General features: G+C 51.8%; 1 protein-coding gene across 1 annotated transcript in view; it reads right to left on the bottom strand.

The window, feature by feature from the left end:
• Positions 1–19,471, bottom strand: part of PTPN5 (protein tyrosine phosphatase non-receptor type 5) — an 814,933-nt gene extending 795,462 nt beyond the window's left edge. Inside the window, exon 1 of the mRNA XM_069624164.1 lies at positions 19,209–19,471. The gene's annotated coding sequence lies outside the window, so the exon portion shown is untranslated. The remainder of the gene's footprint in view (positions 1–19,208) is intronic.
• Positions 19,472–19,704: the final 233 nt, after the last annotated feature.

Consider the following 19,704-nt stretch of genomic DNA (forward strand, 5'->3'; position numbering starts at 1 on the left):
TCAAGGTTAAAGCAAACATGATAAGTTTTGTTACGTGGCCAGACTGGCCTATTTTGCTGCACCCAATCTGGTTACATTTTCTTACTATAGCGTGGCATTTTTACTGCCCATAAAGGTTAAAGAAACGGTATATGTATTGATATGTGGCTAGACTGGCTTACATTGCTTTAGCCATTCTGTCTATATTTTCTTAATAAGGCATTGGTATGGCATGTTTACTGTGCATCAACGTTAAAGCTATCTGGATAAGTGGTGTTATGTGGTTAGACTGGCCTAAATTGCTGCAGCCAGTCTTGTTACATTTTCTTCATGTGGGAGGGCATTTTTCACTGGGCATCAAAGTTAAAGAAAACATGATAAGTGCTATTATGTGGGAAAAGTGGTGTAGATTGCTGCAGCCAGTCTGGCTTTGTTTTCTTAATGTGGCATGGCATTTTTACTAAGCATCAAGGTTAAAGCAAATGTAATAAGTGTTGTTATGGAATGAATCACACTCAGAGGGATGCCCGACATGCAAAGTTGTCAGGGGAACCATAGAACACTTTTTAGGTTTGTGTCCAGGAGAGGAATGAGTAAGAGCAACATACTTAAAGCCTTTTTTTTACACTAAAGAAATATTGAATCCGAAGTGTCAGCAATGGTCTTGTACAAAACAATGAATGATATCTATATTACTGAAGTATTATGCAAATACATGCACGGAGCCTGGTGGAAGCAGGAAGCATATACTACTAATGTAACTGCATAATACCGGGTTGCATGTTGGACCGAGACTGACAGGAGATTGCATATTACTCTCCTGCAAAGTAATTATTAATTTTGCTGTACAGTCATGAACCGCACATGCACTTTATAATGATTATGGTATGATGCATTGAAGTTGGTATGAGGAGATTGTATAATACCTAGCCTAATGATATATCTTATCGCAAAATTATGATTATGTACATATTTTAGAACAGTTATTAATTTATGGAAAGTATGGCATAATTTTAATGTGTTATAAGTTGCAAAGCTGTAAGACACAATTGTTGAATACAGTCATTTAGATGATGATGATACTGGCATGGTCTTGTTTACTAGGCATCAATGTTAAAGCAAACATGATAAGATTTGTTACATGGCCAGATTGGCCTATGTTGCTGCACCCAATCTGGTTACATTTTCTTACTATAGTATGGCAAACAGTATAAGTATTGCTATTTGGCTAGACTGGCCTACATTGCTTCAGCCATTCTGTCTATATTTTCTTAATAAGGCATTGGCATGGCATGTTTACTGTGCATCAAGGATAAAACAAACAGAATAAGTGTTGTTATGTGGCTAGACTGGCCTACATTGCTGCAGCCAGTCTTGTTACATTTTTTTCATGTGGGATGGCATTTTTACTGGGCTTCAAGAGTAAACTAAACATTATGCTATTACGTAGATGGACTAGCCTATATTGGTTCAGATAATCTGGATATATTTTGTAACTGCAGCATGGCATTTTTTACTGACAAAGCCAACAGGAGAATGTTCTTATATGGTAATACTGGCATGCATCGGTGCAGCCAGAATCGAAATATAAGGGCACAACTAGCATGAAAATTATTATTATACTGGCATTTATTGTGGGCAATATCATCATCAACATGTGTTGGAAAATGCTCCTATGCGCTATTGGTGGCATGCATCTATTAGACATTTTCATTTCTTACCATGCACGAATACAAACTGTGTGGCTTTTGCCCCAATTTGTCATAGAAACTATGCTGTAAAATGTAGCACTTTAACCCATTATTTGTACATTTTTCTCAGGGGCACAACCACTCTGAAACTCCCTTGTTTGGTTCGAGGTCCCTCGTTGCGCTCGGTCGTTCATGCATTTTCGTGGAAAACATGTATGCCCATCGAATTACAAAATTCTCCAGCTGTCACTGAGCCTTACCTAAGTAGAGGATGAGGAGTGGTGTATGTTCTGAGGCAAAGAGGGGGGTTATGGAGCCAGTAACAAAAAAAGGGCGCTATCGTGACCTTCAGGGAAAAAAAGCACACCATTAAGTACAGCGTGTGTGAGGATTCATCAGAGGAACGTCTTCAATCGTGATACGGAAACAGGATATTTTTTAACGTAACATGGAACAAGCATTAGCCACATAGCGACCTTTACTTCTCTAGAACTCCATGCAGGGCAAAGCATGTCTGTGATTGCTGAACATCCTTGGAGAGGCTGGTCTCTGCCTGACAATGTTATATATTTTAAAGTGGCAATGGCATTTTACTGACTTTTTCTAGGGACCAGTGGAGTTACCCTTTATGATGTCCTCGGTGGACATGAGCATAGCCAGGCCTCGATTCTGGGCAATGCCGCAGGGCCGCCCAAGGCGAGGCAGGGTAACTGATATTACCATTTGGCAGGCCAGGGAGAGGGGCAGCCTCCCCCACTCCAAGTCTGCTCCTCTCCCCCCATGGACACAGAGACAAGCAGTCTCTGCCACACAATGCAAGGGAAGGGTGAGGTGTGAACAATCGCCTCACCCTTCCCAAAGCAGCAAGGTGCTAATGCACCTGGAAGTAACAACAGTCAGGCAGGGCACAGGTTCAAAGACCTGCCACTCCCCTCGGGGGGGCAGACAGTTGGATACACCTGCCTGGGGGCTGGACTACAGCCCCCACTACGCACTACAAAGGCCCAGGGCTCCCCTCGGTCTGATAAATAAGGGCAGCAAGCCCTAAGAAATCAAAATCTGTTTGTGGACCCAGAACGGGGACCCAAACAAACAGGAGGGTCGCTGTTTACTCGGCGTCCTCCACTCTTTGCTTCTTTACCACAAAACCCTCCCACCCTACAAAATAAGGGAGAAGAACAAAGAAAAAACAAAGCAAAGGAGGACACTGGACGGTGACCACTACAAGTCGTGGGACAATAAGGCGGCACGGGCCAGACGGGGTAACCTCAGGACCCGGTGCCCAAAGTATGATATTATTATGATATGTGATTATTGTTATTCCCATACCATATCCGCACAATAAAATCCTACGGCCTTTTATTGCCAACACTTGACAACCTTTGTGCTCCAACTTACTTACAGGTGAGGGTAAGGGTTCGGCCATGTGTAAGTGCATGCATATGGGTTCAGCAGTTATGTGGTGAAATCTTAGGTGGAAACCGGAAAGGTCGTGTGAAAGTACAGGGGGAGTTGATTTTTCCCTCTGCACCGAAGACAATGAAAGAGAGCCATCCTGGGCGCTAAAGGCGTGCATTTTGCGTTAATTGGGTCTCTGTGGGGTTCGTGTTGCGTGTATATAACATGCCAAACGCACGTACGGTTCTCTCTGCGTACCCATTAAAAATATACAACGAAGATAGCCAGGAGTGTTGCGTTTGTTGTTGCGTTTCCGCTTTAGGAAAGAAATGAGCGCAAGACAGTGCTGCAAAGTCGCGTGCCTGTCTCCTCACGAGTCCGCTTACTGAGGGTCAGGAGAGACTGCTGCTGTCCGCCGCAGCTGGTCTTGACAGCAGCAGGCTGGGCCACCATCGGACGTTTGCAATGAGCACAGCGGTGTGGGATTCCTGCATCTTTTCTGAATGTGAACTTAACGCAAGTTAAACCTGCGTTGGCATGGAAACAGCGCGAAGGTGACATGCAAAATCAGATGTAAAATCGTCAACAAAAAGGAGACTTCCAGACTAAAAGTTGCATGACTGTCACACTAACTGGGGCATGTAGACGGCCGCAAATACAGTTATAAACTTTACATTAGAATCATGTGTATGTATTGGCAAGAAATCGACCGAAAAAAAGCCTCCCGTTCGCGCTGCCTGCTGACTGCAGCGTTCAGATCTCGGTGAGTGAGCAGCGCGGCAGGCCTGGCACTGGAGCTGCGTCGCTGCAGCCACGCACGGCTGGCGGAGGATGCGGCTGCTGAGCGCCATGGTAACGCGCACGTCGCCCATAGATTTCCTGCACAGCGCAGCGCCGTGGACTCCCTGGTACCGGCAGCCTCGGACTGCAGTGCTCTAGAACCCGGACAGCCGGTGCTCGCGCGGGAAACGCTGATCCCAAAACAGTTTTTTTTTTCTCCCTTTTTCGGCGGGCGCTGCATGTTGATGTGTACCAGGGCAAGGGAGACGCGGTCTAAACCGTGCTAGCAACGGAGCAGCAATGTGGTGTGAAACTCAGTGAAACGTGTGCAAAAATGCAACGCGCCTGCAGTGCCACTGAGCGAACTCGACTCCTGGCGGGTGAAGGTCAGCCCGGCGTTCCACAGCGCCAGGAACGGGCGAGCGAGATGGGATAACTAACTATTCCACCGTGTAAACGGATGGGGAAAAACACGCTATCGATCGTAGAAAGCAAAACCTTGTCTTAACACAGTTGAGCAAATGGTGTTGTTATTGTCTGAAGCCTTAAGCGAGTGACTTCTGGGGGTCTCTGAGGTTTTCAGTCAGTGTGTGATCCCCGAATTACCCAAAGGGCTGAGGTGGTCGCTGTTTGTGTTACCCGAAGGTTTGTGAATGTGTGTGTGTGTGATGTCTGAGGTGGTTAGTGTGTGATACCTGCAGGCCTGAGGTGGTAACTGCGTGATACCCGCTAGACGTACCTGTAATTTGAGTTGATGAGATCAATGTGTAATACCCGCATGTGTGAGAGAGTCAATGTGTGATGGTTGCAGATTTTAGGCGGTCAGTCTAATTGTGTGTGATACTTTCCGGTTTGGACTGAAGCAGTGAGTGGGTGATACCTGATGCTCTAAGGAGGGCAGGATATGATACCCACAGGTCTCAGGTGTTCAGTATGTGATACCCACAGGTCTCGGGTATTCAGTGTGTGATACCCGCAGGTCTATGGTGCTCAGTGTGTGATAGCCGTAGAACAGAAGTGGCCAGTGGCTAATACCTCTATTTCTGAGGTGCCGTGTTACCTGCATGTCTTGGCCAAAGAGGTTAGTGTGAAGTACTCAAAGGTATGGGCAGGTCAGTGTGTGATGGGTGGTGCTCTGTGGTGGTTGGTGTCTGATACTCGGGGTTCTGAGGTGGCCAGTGTGGATACTTACAGGTCTGATCAAGGAGGTTAGGGTGTGCTGCGCGCAGCTCTGCGGTGGTCATTGTGTGATACAGACTTGTGTGGAGTAGTCAGTGCAGTCTCGGTTTAGTCATTCCCCCTGTAAACCCGCCAGGTATGACGAGGTCAGTGTGAGATGCACGCGCATATGGGCTGAGGAGGTTAGTTTGTCATAGCACATGCCTGAGGTGGTCGCTGTGTGATGCATGCCGTGTTGGGGCAGGCGGTGTGTGAGAGATGCAGATATGGGCTGAAGCAGTCCATGTGTTTTACAAACAGGCCTGAGGTGGTCAGTGTGTGATGTCCACAGGTCACTTCTGTCGAGTGTGAAAGACACAGGTTTGAATTGGAGTCTAAAACCTCCAGTTCTGGGGTGGTCATTTTGTGTTACCCGTAGGCCTGGGCTGAGCAGGTTGGTGTGTGGAACTCACAGGACTGAGGCCATCTGTGAGTGGTAGCCTCGGCTCTGAGGCAAATCGTTTTTGATTTAGGCATTGCTAGGTGGTGGAGGGGCTAAGGTGTCTATAGCCCCTGACCTTTTGGTTGTAGCCCCGGATAGAATCTCAGGCGCTACAACCAAAAGGCTAGCTAGCCCCCAGTCCCGACAGTTCCAACATCAGCATAGCCCCAGTTCTTTTCCAGACCTAGCAGCACCCCTGCCAGTGACTCACTGTACACTCACAGGTCTGGGCTGAGGCGGTTTCTGGGTGGCATCTGCAGCTCTGCACTGGCCATTGTGTGGGATTGGGTGGTCTAGGGTGGTCAGTGTGTGATACCAGCAGGCCTGGGTTTATGCCGTCTGTTGGCAATTCCCATAGCTAGGACGTGGTCAGCGGGAGATGCACACACCTCTCAGGTGGTCAGTGTACAATTCTGGCTGGGTCAGCGTGTGTTCATTGCAGGTCTGGACTGAGGTGGTGAGCTTTCATTCCTGCAGTGAAGAAGTGGCCAGTGAGTGGCAGCCACATGTACAGAAAAAGGAAGTTAGCTTGCGATGCCCGCAGTAATGAGGTGACCAGTGTGTGATACGTGCAGGGTTCAGGAATCGGGCAGTCTGGTGTTAGAGTGGTCAGTGTATAATCCTCACACATACGTGCTTAAGCAGAAAGTATGGACACTTGCAGGTGTGGGCTGGAGCAGTCGGTTTCGTTACTTTCAGGTCTGCGTTGAAACAGCATTATTACTTGCAGTGCTGGGCTGAGGCAGTCAGTATGGTTACTTGCAGGTCTGGGCTGAAGCAGTCAGTATGGTTACTTGCAGGTCTGGGCTGAAGCAGTCAGTATGGTTACTTGCAGGTCTGGGCTGAAGCAGTCAGTATGGTTACTTGCAGGTCTGGGCTGAAGCAGTCAGTATGGTTACTTGCAGGTCTGGGCTGAAGCAGTCAGTATGGTTATGGCAGTCAGTTTGGTTACTTGCAGGTATGAGTTGAAGCAGTCAGTATGGTTACTTGCAGGTCCAGGCTGAAGCAGTCAGTATGGCTACTTGCAGATCTGGGCTGAAGCAGCCAGTATGGTCACTTGCAGATCTAGGCTGAGAAAGTCAGTATGGTTACCTGCAGGTATGACTTTAAGCAGTCACTATGGTTACTTGCAGGTCTAGGCTGAGGCAGTCAGTATGGTTACTTCCAGGTATGAGTTTAAGCAGTCAGTATGGTTACTTGCAGGTCTGGGCTGAAGCAGTCTGTATGGTTACTTGCAGATATGCGTTTAAGCAGTCAGTATGGTTACTTTCAAATCTGGGCTGAGACAGTCAGTATGAGTACTTGCAGGTTTGGGGTGAGGCGGCCAGTATGGTTACTTGCGGGTCTGAGCTGAGATACCGAGTATTTTTATTTGCAGGTCTGGGTTGAAGCAGTCAGTATGGTTACTTGCAGGTATGGTTTAAGCAGTCAGTGTCGTTACTTGCAGGTCTGGGCTAAAGCAGTCACTATGGTTACTTACAGGTAGGAGTTTATGCAGTCAGTATGGTTACTTGTGGGTCTGGGCTGAAGCAGTCAGTATGGTTACTTGCAGGTCCGGGTTGAGACGGTTAGTATGGTACTTGCAGATATGGCCTGAGGTAGATAGTATGGTTACTTGCAGGTCTGGGCTGAAGCAGTCAGTATGGTTACTTGCAGGTATGAGTGTAAGCAGTCAATATGGTTACTTGCAGGTCTGGGCAGAGGCACTCAGTATGGTTACTTGCAGGTAAGAGTTTAAGCAGTTAGTATGGTTACTTGCAGGTCTGGGCTGAAGAGATCAGTATGGTTACTTGCAGGTCTGCGCTGAAGCAGTCAGTATGGGTACTTGCAGGCATGGGCTGAGACATTCAGTATGGTACTTGCAGATCTGGCCTGATGTAGATAGTATGGTTACTTGCAGTTTTGGGCTGAAGCAGTCAGTATGGTTACTTGGAGGTATGAGTTTAAGCAGTCTGTGTGGTTACTTGCAGGTCTGGGCTGAAGCAATCAGTATGGTTACTTGCAGGTATGAGGTGTTTAAGCAGTCCGTATGGTTACTTGCAGGTCTGTGCTGAAGCAGTCAGTATGATTATTTGTGGGTATGAGTTTAAGCAGTCAGTATGGTTACTTGCCGGTCTAGGCTGAGGCAATCAGTATGGTTACTTGCAGGTATTAGTCTAAGCAATCAGTATGGTTACTTGCAGGTCGGAGCTGAAGCAGCCAGTATGGTTACTGGCAGGTATGAGTTTAGGCAGTCAGTATGGTTACTTGCCGGGCTAGGCTGAGGCAGTCAGTATGGTTACTTGCAGGTATAGCCTGAGACCGCCACTATGGTTACTTGCAGGTATGAGTATAAGCAGGCAGTATGGTACCTTGCAGGTCTGGGCTGAAACAGTCAGTATGGTTACTTGCAGGTCTGGGCTGAAGCAGTCAGTATGGCTACTTGCAGGTCTGGGCTGAGACGGTCAGTATGGTTACTTGCAGGTATGAGGAGTTTAAGCAGTCAGTGTGATTACTTGCAGGTCTGGGCTGAAGCAGTCAGTATGGTTACTGGCAGGTATGAGTTTAAGCGGTCAGTATGGTTATGTGCAGGTTCGGGCTGAAGCATTCAGTATGGTTACTTGCAGGTCTGGGCTGAGACCGTCAGTATGGTACTTGCAGATCTGGCCTGAGGTAGATAGTATGGTTACTTGCAGGTCTGGGCTGAAGCAGTCAGTATGGTTACTTGCAGGTATGAGGAGTTTAAGCAGTCAGTATGGTTACTTGCAGGTCTGGGCTGAAGCAGTCAGTATGGTTACTGGCAGGTATGAGTTTAAGCAGCCAGTTTGGTTACTTGCAGGTCTGGGCTGAGGCAACCAGTATGGTTACTTGCAGGTATGAGTTTAAGCAGTCAGTCTGGTTACTTGCAGGTGCAGGCTGAAGCAGTCAGTATGGCTACTTGCAGGTCTGGGCTGAAGCAGTCAGTAGGGTTACTTGCAGGTCTGGGCTGAGACTGTCAGTATGGTACTTGCAGATCTGGCCTGAGGTAGATAGTATGGTTACTTGCAGGTCTGGGCTGAAGCAGTCAGTATGGGTACTTGCAGGTATGAGTTTAAGCAGTCAGTATGGTTACTTGCAAGTCTAGGTTGTGACAGTCAGTATGGTTACTTGCAGGTATGAGGAGTTTAAGCAGTCAGTATGGTTACTTGCAGGTCTGGGCTGAAGCAGTCAGTATGATTACTTGCGGGTATGAGTTTAAGCAGTCAGTATGGTTACTTGCAGGTATTAGTTCAAGCAGTCAGTATGGTTACTTGCAGGTCGGGGCTAAAGCAGTCAGTATGGTTACTGGCAGGTATGAGTTTAAGCAGTCAGTATGGTTACTTGCAGGTCTAGCCTGAGGCCGTCCGTATGGTTACTTGCAGGTATGAGTCTAAGCAGGCAGTATGGTACCTTGCAGGTCTGGGCTGAAGCAGTCCGTATGGTTATGTGCAGGTCTAGACAGAGGCAGTTAGCATGGTTACTTGCAGGTATGAGTTTAAGCAGTCAGTATGGTTACTTGTAGGTCAGGGCTGAAGCAGTCAGTGTGGTTACTTGCAGGTATGAGGAGTTTAAGCAGTCAGTATGGTTACTTGCAGGTCAGGGCTGAAGCAGTCAGTATGGTTACTTGCAGGTATGAGTTTAAGCAGTCAGTATGGTTACTTGCAGGTCTGGGCTGAAGCAGTCAGTATGGTTACTTGCAGGTCTGGGCTGAAACAGTCAGTATGGTTACTGGCAGGTATGAGTTTAAGCAGTCAGCTTGGTTGCTTGCAGGTCCAGGCTGAGGCAACCATTATGGTTACTTGCAGGTATGAGTTTAAGCAGTCAGTAAGATTACTTGCAGGTTTGGGCTGAAGCAATCAGTATGGTTACTTGCAGGTATGAGGAGTTTAAGTAGTCAGTATGGTTACTTGCAGGTCTGGGCAGAAGCAGTCTGTATGGTTACTTGCAGGTATGAGTTTAAGCAGTCAGTATGGTTACCTGCAGGTCTGGGCTCAAGCAGTCTGTATGGTTACTTGCAGGTATGAGTTTAAACAGGTATTATGGTTACCTGCAGGTCTAGGCTGAAGCAGTCTGTATGGTTACTTGCAGGCATGAGTTTAAGCAGTCAGTATAGCTACTTGCAAGTCTGGGATGAAGCAGTCAGTATGGTTACTTGTAGGTATGTGCTGAAGCAGTCATTATGGTTACTTGCAGGTATGAGTTTAAGCAGTCAATAGGATTACTTGCAAGTCTGGGCTGAAGCAGTCAGTAGGGTTACTTGCAGGTATGGGTGTATGCAGTCAGTATGGTTACTGGCAGATCTGGCCTGAGGCAGATGGTATGATTACATGATGGCCTGGGATGAGGCAGTCAGTATGGACACTTGCAGGTCTCGGCAGAGCGGGCCATTTTGTGATAAAAGCCGGTCCAGGTGAAAGCGAAAATTGTGTGAGGTGTCCCGTGTGTGACACCTGCTGGACTGAGGTGGCCAGTGTGTGACACCTGCAGGACTGAGGTGGCAGTGTGTGACACCTGCTTGACTGAGGTGTCCTGTATGTGACACCTGCTGGACTGGGGTGGCCTGCATGTGACACCTGCTGGACTTAGGTGGCCAGTGTGTGACACCTGCTGGACTTAGGTGGCCAGTGTGTGACACCTGCTGGACTGAGGTGGTCAGTGTGTGGCATCTGCAGGACTGAGGTGGTCAGTGTGTGATATGTGCTGGACTGAGGTGGCAGTGTGTGACACCTGCTGGACTGAGGTGTCCTGTATGAAACACCTGCTGGACTAAGGTGGCCAGTGTGTGACACCTGCTGGACTGAGGTGGCCAGTGTGTGATACGTGCTGGACTGAGGTGGCAGTGTGTGACACCTGCTGGACTGAGGTGTCCTGTATGTGACACCTGCTGGACTGAGGTGGCCAGTGTGTGACACCTTCAGGACTGAGGTGGCAGTGTGTGACACCTGCTGGTCTGTGGAAGCAGTGTGTGACACCTGCTGGACTGAGGTGGCAAGTGTGTAACACCTGCTGGATGGAGGTTGCCAGTGTGTGGCATCTGCAGAACTGAGGTGGCCAGTGTGTGACACCTGCAGGACTATGGTGGCAGTGTGTGACACCTGCTGGACTGAGGTGTCCTGTATGTGACACCTGGACTGAGGTGGCCAGTGTGTGACACCTGCTGGACTGAGGTGGCAACGTGTGACACCTGCTGGATTTAGGTGGCCAGTGTGTGACACCTGCTGCACTGAGATGACCAGTGTGTGGCACTTGCAGGTCTGGGCTGAAGCAGTCAGTATGGTTATTTGCAGGTCTGGGCTGAAGCAGTCAGTATGGTTACTGGCAGGTATGAGTTTAAGCAGTCAGCTTGGTTGCTTGCAGGTCCAGGCTGAGGCAACCAGTATGGTTACTTGCAGGTATGAGTTTAAGCAGTCAGTATGATTACTTGCAGGTTTGGGCTGAAGCAATCAGTATGGTTACTTGCAGGTATGAGGAGTTTAAGTAGTCAGTATGGTTAGTTGCAGGTCTGGGCTGAAGCAGTCTGTATGGTTACTTGCAGGTATGCGTTTAAGCAGTCAGTATGGTTACCTGCAGGTCTGGGCTGAAGCAGTCTGTATGGTTACTTGCAGGTATGAGTTTAAACAGTTATTATGGTTACCTGCAGGTCTAGGCTGAAGCAGTCTGTATGGTTACTTGCCGGCATGAGTTTAAGCAGTCAGTATGGCTACTTGCAAGTCTGGGATGAAGCAGTCAGTATGGTTACTTGTAGGTATGTGCTGAAGCAGTCATTATGGTTACTTGCAGGTATGAGTTTAAGCAGTCAATAGGATTACTTGCAAGTCTGGGCTGAAGCAGTCAGTAGGGTTACTTGCAGGTATGGGTGTATGCAGTCAGTATGGTTACTGGCAGATCTGGCCTGAGGCAGATGGTATGATTACATGATGGCCTGGGATGAGGCAGTCAGTATGGACACTTGCAGGTCTCGGCAGAGCGGGCCATTTTGTGATAAACGCTGGTCCAGGTGAAAGCGAAAATTGTGTGAGGTGTCCCGTGTGTGACACCTGCTGGACTGAGGTGGCCAGTGTGTGACACCTGCAGGACTGAGGTGGCAGTGTGTGACACCTGCTTGACTGAGGTGTCCTGTATGTGACACCTGCTGGACTGGGGGGGCCTGTATGTGACACCTGCTGGACTTAGGTGGCCAGTGTGTGACACCTGCTGGACTTAGGTGGCCAGTGTGTGACACCTGCTGGACTGAGGGGGTCAGTGTGTGGCATCTGCAGGACTGAGGTGGTCAGTGTGTGATATGTGCTGGACTGAGGTGGCAGTGTGTGACACCTGCTGGACTGAGGTGTCCTTTATGTAACACCTGCTGGACTAAGGTGGCCAGTGTGTGACACCTGCTGAACTGAGGTGGCCAGTGTGTGATACGTGCTGGACTGAGGTGGCAGTGTGTGACACCTGCAGGACTGAGGTGGCAGTGTGTGACACCTGCTTGACTGAGGTGTCCTGAATGTGACACCTGCTGGACTGGGGTGGCCTGTATGTGACACCTGCTGGACTTAGGTGGCCAGTGTGTGACACCTGCTGGACTTAGGTGGCCAGTGTGTGACACCTGCTGGACTGAGGGGGTCAGTGTGTGGCATCTGCAGGACTGAGGTGGTCAGTGTGTGATATGTGCTGGACTGAGGTGGCAGTGTGTGACACCTGCTGGACTGAGGTGTCCTGTATGTAACACCTGCTGGACTAAGGTGGCCAGTGTGTGACACCTGCTGAACTGAGGTGGCCAGTGTGTGATACGTGCTGGACTGAGGTGGCAGTGTGTGACACCTGCTGGACTGAGGTGTCCTGTATGTGACACCTGCTGGACTGAGGTGGCCAGTGTGTAACACCTTCAGGACTGAGGTGGCAGTGTGTGACACCTGCTGGTCTGTGGCAGCAGTGTTTGACACCTGCAGGACTGAGGTGGCCAGTGTGTGACACCTGCTGGACTTAGGTGGCAAGTGTGTAGCACCTGCTGGATGGAGGTTTCCAGTGTGTGGCATCTGCAGAACTGAGGTGGCCAGTGTGTGACACCCGCAGGACTATGGTGGCAGTGTGTGACACCTGCTGGACTGAGGTGTCCTGTATGTGACACCTGGACTGAGGTGGCCAGTGTGTGACACCTGCTGGACTGAGGTGGCAACGTGTGACACCTGCTGGACTTAGGTGGCCAGTGTGTGACACCTGCTGGACTGAAGTGGTCAGTGTGTGGAATCTGCTGGACTGAGATGGCCAGTGTGTGGCATCTGCAGGTCTGCGATGGCAGTGTGTGACACCTGCTGGACTTAGGTGGCTAGTGTGTGACACCTGCTGGACTTAGGTGGCCAGTGTGTGAAACCTGCTGCACTGAGATGACCAGTGTGTGGCACATGCAGGTCTGAGGTGGCAGTGTGTGACACCTGCCTAACTGATGTGTCCTGTATGTGACACCTGCTGGACTTAGGTGGCCAATGTGTGACACCTGCTGGACTGAGATGACCAGTGTGTGATACCTGCTGGACTGAGGTGGCTGTGTGTGACACCTGCTGCAGTGAGGTGTCCTTTATGTGACACCTGCTGTACTGAGGTGGCCAATGTGTGACACCTGCTGGACTGAGATGACCAGTGTGTGATACCTGCTGGACTGAGGTGGCTGTGTGTGACGGACTGAGGTGGCTGTGTGTGACACCTGCTGCAGTGAGGTGTCCTTTATGTGACACCTGCTGTACTGAGGTGGCCAATGTGTGACACCTGCTGGACTGAGATGACCAGTGTGTGATACCTTCTGGACTGAGGTGGCAGTGTTTGACACCTGCTGCATTGAGGTGTCCTGTATGTGACACCTGCTCAACTGAGATGGCCAGAGCGTGGCATCTGCTGGACTGAGGTGGCAGTGTGTGACACCTGCTGCAGTGAGGTGTCCTGTATGTGACACCTGCTGGACTGAGATGGCCAGAGTGTGGCATCTGCTGGACTGAGGTGGCCAGTGTGTGACACCTGCAGGACTGAGGTGGCAGTGTGTGACACCTGCTGGACTGAGGTGGCAGTGTGTGACACCTGCTGCAGTGAGGTGTCCTGTATGTGACACCTGCTGGACTGAGATGGCCAGAGTGTGGCATCTGCTAGACTGAGGTGGCCAGTGTGTGACACCTGCTGGACTGAGGTGGCCAGTGTGTGGCATCTGCTGGACTGAGGTGGCCAGTGTGTGGCACCTGCTGGACTGAGGTGGCAGTGTGTGACACCTGCTGCAGTGAGGTGTCCTGTATGTGACACCTGCTGGACTGAGATGGCCAGAGTGTGGCATCTGCTGGACGGAGGTGGCCAGTGTGTGACACCTGCTGGACTGAGATGGCCAGAGTGTGGCATCTGCTGGACTGAGGTGGCCAGTGTGTGACACCTGCAGGACTGAGGTGGCAGTGTGTGACACCTGCTGGACTGAGGTGGCAGTGTGTGACACCTGCTGCAGTGAGGTGTCCTGTATGTGACACCTGCTGGACTGAGATGGCCAGAGTGTGGCATCTGCTAGACTGAGGTGGCCAGTGTGTGACACCTGCTGGACTGAGGTGGCCAGTGTGTGGCATCTGCTGCAGTGAGGTGTCCTGTATGTGACACCTGCTGGACTGAGGTGGCCAGTGTGTGACACCTGATGAACTGAGGTGGCCAGTGTGTGATACGTGCTGGACTGAGGTGGCAGTGTGTGACACCTGCTGGACTGAGGTGTCCTGTATGTAACACCTGCTGGACTGAGGTGGCCAGTGTGTAACACTTTCAGGACTGAGGTGGCAGTGTGTGACACCTGCTGGTCTGTGGCGGCAGTGTGTGACACCTGCTGGACTGAGGTGGCCAGTGTGTGACACCTGCTGGACTTAGGTGGCAAGTGTGTAGCACCTGCTGGATGGAGGTTTCCAGTGTGTGGCATCTGCAGAACTGAGGTGGCCAGTGTGTGACACCTGCAGGACTATGGTGGCAGTGTGTGACACCTGCTGGACTGAGGTGTCCTGTATGTGACACCTGCTGGACTGAGGTGGCCAGTGTGTAACACCTTCAGGACTGAGGTGGCAGTGTGTGACACCTGCTGGTCTGTGGCGGCAGTGTGTGACACCTGCTGGACTGAGGTGGCCTGTGTGTGACACCTGCTTGACTTAGGTGGCAAGTGTGTAGCACCTGCTGGATGGAGGTTGCCAGTGTGTGGCATCTGCAGAACTGAGGTGGCCAGTGTGTGACACCTGCAGGACTATGGTGGCAGTGTGTGACACCTGCTGGACTGAGGTGTCCTGTATGTGACACCTGGACTGAGGTGGCCAGTGTGTGGCACCTGCTGGACTTAGGTGGCCAGTGTGTGACACCTGCTGGACTGAAGTGGTCAGTGTGTGGAATCTGCTGGACTGAGATGGCCAGTGTGTGGCATCTGCAGGTCTGAGGTGGCAGTGTGTGACACCTGCTGGACTTAGGTGGCTAGAGTGTGACACCTGCTGGACTTAGGTGGCCAGTGTGTGAAACCTGCTGCACTGAGATGACCAGTGTGTGGCACATGCAGGTCTGAGGTGGCAGTGTGTGACACCTGCCTAACTGATGTGTCCTGTATGTGACACCTGCTGGACTTAGGTGGCCAATGTGTGACACCTGCTGGACTGAGATGACCAGTGTGTGATACCTGCTGGACTGAGGGGGCTGTGAGTGCCACCTGCTGCAGTGAGGTGTCCTTTATGTGACACCTGCTGTACTGAGGTGGCCAATGTGTGACACCTGCTGGACTGAGATGACCAGTTTGTGATACCTGCTGGACTGAGGTGGCAGTGTGTGACACCTGCTGCAGTGAGGTGTCCTGTATGTGACACCTGCTCAACTGAGATGGCCAGAGCGTGGCATCTGCTGGACTGAGGTGGCAGTGTGTGACACCTGCTGCAGTGAGGTGTCCTGTATGTGACACCTGCTGGACTGAGATGGCCAGAGTGTGGCATCTGCTGGACTGAGGTGGCCAGTGTGTGACACCTGCAGGACTGAGGTGGCAGTGTGTGACACCTGCTGGACTGAGGTGGCAGTGTGTGACACCTGCTGCAGTGAGGTGTCCTGTATGTGACACCTGCTGAACTGAGATGGCCAGAGTGTGGCATCTGCTAGACTGAGGTGGCCAGTGTGTGACACCTGCTGGACTGAGGTGGCCAGTGTGTGGCATCTGCTGGACTGAGGTGGCCAGTGTGTGGCACCTGCTGGACTGAGGTGGCAGTGTGTGACACCTGCTGCAGTGAGGTGTCCTGTATGTGACACCTGCTGGACTGAGATGGCCAGAGTGTGGCATCTGCTGGCCTGAGGTGGCCAGTGTGTGACACCTGCTGGACTGAGGTGGCCAGTGTGTGACACCTGCAGGACTGAGGTGGCAGTGTGTGACACCTGCTGAACTGAGGTGGCAGTGTGTGACACCTGGTGCAGTGAGGTGTCCTGTATGTGACACCTGCTGGACTGAGATGGCCAGAGTGTGGCATCTGCTAGACTGAGGTGGCCAGTGTGTGACACCTGCTGGACTGAGGTGGCCAGTGTGTGGCATCTGCTGCAGTGAGGTGTCCTGTATGTGACACCTGCTGGACTGAGGTGGCCAGTGTTACACCTGCAGGTCTGAGGTGGCCAGTGTGTGGCAGCTGCAGGTCAAAGCTCAGGTGGGTAATATGTGATACGGGTCTAAGCCGAAGTATCAAGAACAGCAGCAGGTGTGGGCCTGAGCAACTTGTGCGTGGACTCTGTGGGTCTCGGATCAAGATGTCAGTGGCGCAACACCATTGAGGAGCAGATCAGATTTTGGAAACCCCCCCAACCCCACCTTTTGGGATACATTGACTCGACTGTGACACCTGCTGGACTTAGGTGGCTATTGTGTGACACCTGCTGGACTTAGGTGGCCAGTGTGTGAAACCTGCTGCATTGAGATGACCAGTGTGTGGCACTTGCAGGTCTGAGGTGGCAGTGTGTGACACCTGCCTAACTGATGTGTCTTGTATGTGACACCTGCTGGACTTAGGTGGCCAATGTGTGACACCTGCTGGACTGAGATGACCAGTGTGTGATACCTGCTGGACTGAGGTGGCTGTGTGTGGCACCTGCTGCAGTGAGGTGTCCTTTATGTGACACCTGCTGTACTGAGGTGGCCAATGTGTGACACCTGCTGGACTGAGATGACCAGTGTGTGATACCTGCTGGACTGAGGTGGCAGTGTGTGGCACCTGCTGCAGTGAGGTGTCCTGTATGTGACACCTGCTCAACTGAGACTGCCAGAGCGTGGCATCTGCTGGACTGAGGTGGCAGTGTATGACACCTGCTGCAGTGAGGTGTCCTGTATGTGACACCTGCTGGACTGAGATGGCCAGAGTGTGGCATCTGCTGGATTGAGGTGGCCAGTGTGTGACACCTGCAGGACTGAGGTGGCAGTGTGACACCTGCTGGACTGAGGTGGCAGTGTGTGACACCTGCTGCAGTGAGGTGTCCTGTATGTGACACCTGCTGGACTGAGGTGGCCAGTGTGTGGCATCTGCTGGACTGAGGTGGCCAGTGTGTGGCACCTGCTGGACTGAGGTGGCAGTGTGTGACACCTGCTGCAGTGAGGTGTCCTGTATGTGACACCTGCTGGACTGAGATGGCCAGAGTGTGGCATCTGCTGGACTGAGGTGGCCAGTGTGTGACACCTGCTGGACTGAGATGGCCAGAGTGTGGCATCTGCTGGACTGAGGTGGCCAGTGTGTGACACCTGCTGGACTGAGGTGGCCAGTGTGTGGCATCTGCTGCAGTGAGGTGTCCTGTATGTGACACCTGCTGGACTGAGGTGGCCAGTGTTACACCTGCAGGTCTGAGGTGGTCAGTGTGTGGCAGCTGCAGGTCAAAGCTCAGGTGGGTAATATGTGATACGGGTCTATGCCGAAGTATCAAGAACAGCAGCAGGTGTGGGCCTGAGCAACTTCTGCATGGACTCTGTGGGCCTCGGATCAAGATGTCAGTTGCGCAACACCATTGAGGAGCAGATCAGATTTTAGAAACCCCCCCAACCCCACCTTTTGGGATACATTGACTCGACTTGGCTGACCGACAGAGCCGTGGCCGGACAGAACAGGACGCAGACAATAAACGTTAACAAAGACCCTGCTATTACTAACATAAAGCATTTCACTGTTAGCACCTGCATTCATATGAATACATTTTTAGGCAATTGAAATCGTGATGTGGGGTTAGTACTTGCATGGCATGGGAGTAATTGGAATTGGAGAGGGTGGGGGGGGGGGGCTGGAGACAGTTCATTTTCACAGCAGTTCTTAAGTGTGTGGTTTCAGACGTGGAGAGGGTTAACTGCTTGGAACATTGAAGCTGCATTTGAATAGGGTCATTACAATGTGTATAGAGATGATGCCCACCACCTAAGTACGTGTGCCCCTCCCCCACAGTCTCTGAAGTTAGCCTACGTGAACCCTTGCAAGGGGTTACTATACGTACCGAAGGCCTGGCCAAAAGTGGTCGGGTTGCGATGCCCCGCCCCCCTCCCCCGCTCTGGTATCATGTCGTCTCTGTGTGTTAGCCGCAGGTTTCGGCTGACGCAGTCGCAGCCAGGTTTGATGGGAAGCAGTCTGTGTGTGGTTACCGCAGTTCTGCTGTGCTAGTGTGTATGTGATGTCTGCCGGTGTGAGGCGGCGAGCGGGTGACGGGTCTGAGCCCGAACGGCCAGCGAACGTTACCTGCAGCCGCTGCGTGGTCGTCGTAGGCCTGGGCTGAGGTGGCCAGAGTGCCATAGCAGAAAATTGGGCCGAGGCAATGAGTGTTTACAACTGGCATATTGTGGGCGAGCGCATTTAATATGGGCGCCCCACAGCCCTGCGCTCATTATTCACTAACCCCAGGAGCTTTGGTTAGAGACCTCGAGCACAACTACTCTGGATTGTCACGGGGATGCTTCACGCGCATGTTAATGATGAATAAAAACACGCCTAGGCCACAACTGTTACTAGCCTCAGGAAACGGACAGTACAAACCATGTTCCGGTCACTAAGACAGCCACGTAGTGTGTTCACTGAGCTGCTAGCAGATAATAAAAAAAAAAACCTGACGGGAACATGCTTCTGGTGCACTGTTCCCCTCAATGAGCCAAGGTACACAAGAGATGCGCGGGCATCTCCCCCCTGCCCCAGTAGACGGCACGCCAGCAGCGTGACTTTCTGGGCTGGCAGCAACACCGCACACGCATAAGTTAATGAGACTCTACCAATGTACACGAGTGAGGCACGCAGGTTGGAACACTGCACATGCTTTAGCTAATGAGCATGCCACACTGCACACGCATGAGCCAATGAAGCTGGCACACTGGAAACGAGTGCGCTAACTAGACAGGTGCGCTGCACACGCACGAGCCGCTGAGACTGGTAACCAACACAAGCACACACTGGCGTGACTGGAACCATTCGTGTGCATGAGGCGACGAGACCCAAATCCTGCACATGGATGAAACTCGGCCGACTCTCATAGCGCGCGCGAAGGAGCCTATTCGACTGTCATGTCATACAACACACGCATGAGGTAATAACGGTGCATACCCCACAGATGTGGGCTAATGAGACCCGCTCGCTGCCCATGCATGAACTAATGAGACTTTACAATCCACATGCAAATGCTATTGCCACTGGGCGCCCACGCGCCGCCCCCGCCCGCTAGACGCACACGCGGAGGGTCGTTACCTGCCCAGTGCTGCCGGAGCCCTGCGGTGTACGCGACCCGCTGCGCCTCCGTGCCCGCGATCCAGGCGCTCTCCAGTCGCCGGTGCTGAACTCCGGGCTATCTGGGCGCTCGTGCACCCTGTCCACTCTGCTCGCCCACCTTTGTCCCCAAGCTCGCGCACCCGGCCCCGTGGCTCGTGCACGCCGCTCGTCCCCACAGTCAGCAGCCACGCTCATGAATGGGGCCTACTGTGGCAGACTCGGGTGCAGCAGCCCACCGTTCTGGAGCAGCGCCCGCCGCCCCCTCTCGTGCGCACGGAGCTCCTGTCCCTCCCCATCTATGTCTCCGTTCCCTTCTCCTCACCCTCCCTCTCTCCCTCCCTCCCCGCGGCTCGGTGACGGCCCTGACAGGCCCTTCACAGCCGCCCACACGCGCCTTTCCTGAATCACAGAGCGTGTGGAGGGGGCGTGGGGGTGGGGGGGGGGATTGGATATGACTGAATGCGAAGCACAACCG

Source organism: Ambystoma mexicanum, chromosome 11 (assembly GCF_040938575.1).
Source record: "Ambystoma mexicanum isolate Mex_15411 chromosome 11, UKY_AmexF1_1, whole genome shotgun sequence".
In the NCBI taxonomy this organism is placed as follows: domain Eukaryota; kingdom Metazoa; phylum Chordata; class Amphibia; order Caudata; family Ambystomatidae; genus Ambystoma; species Ambystoma mexicanum.